General features: G+C 48.3%; 1 pseudogene; it reads right to left on the reverse strand.

Annotated features, from left to right (window-relative positions):
- Positions 1-1,562: 1,562 nt before the first annotated feature.
- LOC119254096 (60S ribosomal protein L27-like) lies at positions 1,563-2,011 on the reverse strand (annotated as a pseudogene).
- Between the last annotated feature and the right edge of the window lie 333 nt (positions 2,012-2,344).

Consider the following 2,344-nt stretch of genomic DNA (forward strand, 5'->3'; position numbering starts at 1 on the left):
TGCCTTCTCTCATATAGGTCCCCAAACAGACCTGGGTTCTTCCAGTCTAAAGTAGGCTCCGCCTCCCCACAGCAGCATTGTCCCCGGGGGGGCTGGCTGTGCCTCCATCGGCCACAGTGCCAGACAAAGTCTCTGGCCTGTTCGGCAAAGGGGACAATGCTCAGCAGCCCCGTGGCTGGAGGCCCATCACTCCAGTTCTTCAGACAGACACTTGGCTCAGGAGATTCTGGAGGTCCTGGATGTTTAATTTTAAATACTTTGCAGTGATTCACATGACCCACCAGGTTGGGACTCGCAGCCGTAGAACAATTTCCATCCGAAAGGGCTGAACTAGCCAAGAATGGCTGCGATTGGCCAAGGCCGCCCCAATGAGGAACCTGCCATTCAGAAGCTCCTCTTGCCTAAGAATGCGCAACATGACAACCCCATTCATAAGCGAGCCCGACGGGGAACTGAAACCCCTCGCGGTAGGAAAATTCTGTGTTGAGTAATCTAAGCCCTTAGCGGGCTAAGGAGGAGGGAACTGAGATTGGGTGGGAACATATTTTCACTAAAATGAAATTTAAAAAGTGGTGCTCAAAATAGAGATAAAGGTCAATGGCTACATCTTACATGGCTTCTGTTCTGATCAGTTGATGTGGTTGACTTCCTTTCCATTTATCACACCTTGAGACGTGGCCAGTCCACATGGAAACATAAAAATATAACAGCTCATGAACAGCTTTGACATTGGTTACCTGTAGAAACAATCTTTTGGATCCCTTCAGTTAAATGTATTTTTCTTTCCTTTCTTTCTTTTTTTTTTTTTTTTTTTTTTTTACAGATTGCTTTATAATTTATGCATAGAGAAACTGGTGTGCAGGCCAGAGGTGAGGGGGGTGAGAGGATTCACCGAAGACAGAGTGGGGAGCAGAACAGGCGGATCTACTGAAATACACTGTTGAGGGGAGCAGTGGGTGAGTCAGGAGAGGTCTGCTGTGCCATGTGGGTCAGCTCCCTGCCTAGGGATCGAACTCAGGCCATTGCAGTGGGACTTGTGGTGGTAGCAATGAGACTTAACCCCTAGGCCACTAGGGAGGCCCCAGTTAAATGTATTTTTAAAATTAATTTAACCTGTTTCTTTTCGCTTGTTGTAAAGTGGTTCCTAGAAAATGTAAAACTACAGAGATAGCTTGTGGGGACAGAGAATGTTCTTAGGCCCAGTTGATGGAGATATATGTGTGCATGTGTGGGCGTTGAAATTCATCCAACTGTGCCCCGAAGCTCTGTGCACTTCACTGCTGTGTATAAATAAAAATCAGTTTAAAAAAATACAAAACAAACTGCGATGTCTTCCTGTTGCATGGAGTCTAAGCACCTCACCTTGGCCCCTTCTCTACCTCACGGGCTCACCCTCCCCAGGCTCACTCACCTTTCTGCTTCCAGGGGTGCCTGGCCATGCTCACCTGGAATGTTTGCATTTGCCTGTTCCTCTGCTTTAGAAGGTCACCCCTTCAGGGCTTATTAACCATTGTTTGCACTTCAGCTCAAACCTCACTACTTCCTTGATGACCTCTCTCAATTAGGATTTGTGTGTGTGTGTGTGTGTATTTGTAATGACCAAAGCAAAACATTTAAAATCGCAGCTTCTGGAAGAACCATCTGTTCTTGCCAGTCTTGTACCTCTCCTCGACTTTGACCTTGGCCTCTCGTGGGGCCTTTAAGGGCGGGATCTCTGAAGACATCCTTGTTGACAACAGTTTGTCCAAGGGGATAGCCACCTGGTGGGCATGAGGTGACTGTAGTTACACACTTTCACAAAAGACTTGGTCTTTGGCCTTTTGGCAGTTTTCTTCTTGCCCATGGCAGCTGTCACTTTGCGGGGATAGCGATTCATTCCAGCCACCAGAGCGTGGCTGTAAGGGCGGTCTGCGGTGCCACTATCAATGTTCTTCACAATGACCGCTTTGCGTCTGGAGTAGTGTCTGGCCAAGACCAGCACCACCTTCCTGGGTTTCATGAACTTGCCCATTTCAGCAGCAACCACTCAGGCCTCAATCAGGATATTTTTGGTCAAAAGAAATAAGATACCCAAATTGGCCTCAACATGATGGGGAGTGATAAGTTCAGAAACAAATCCGGTTCCTGCCAGATGGGGTCAGGCTCTGTCTCTGTGATTCTCCGGACAGCTCCTCAGGCTGACTTCCTGGACATCAGCAAAGTGGCTGCAGCAATCCCTGGCCTCACAGCCATATCCTGGATGGTCCAGAGAGAGAGTTTCTTGTCCTTCAACTCTGCACAGGAAGCACTGGACCGTTTGGGACATCACCCAGACAATCACTAGCCCAGGAGAGTCCCAGGTGCT

This window comes from Talpa occidentalis, unplaced genomic scaffold (assembly GCF_014898055.3).
Source record: "Talpa occidentalis isolate TD23 unplaced genomic scaffold, MPIMG_talOcc4v2.1, whole genome shotgun sequence".
NCBI classification, from domain to species: Eukaryota; Metazoa; Chordata; class Mammalia; order Eulipotyphla; family Talpidae; genus Talpa; species Talpa occidentalis.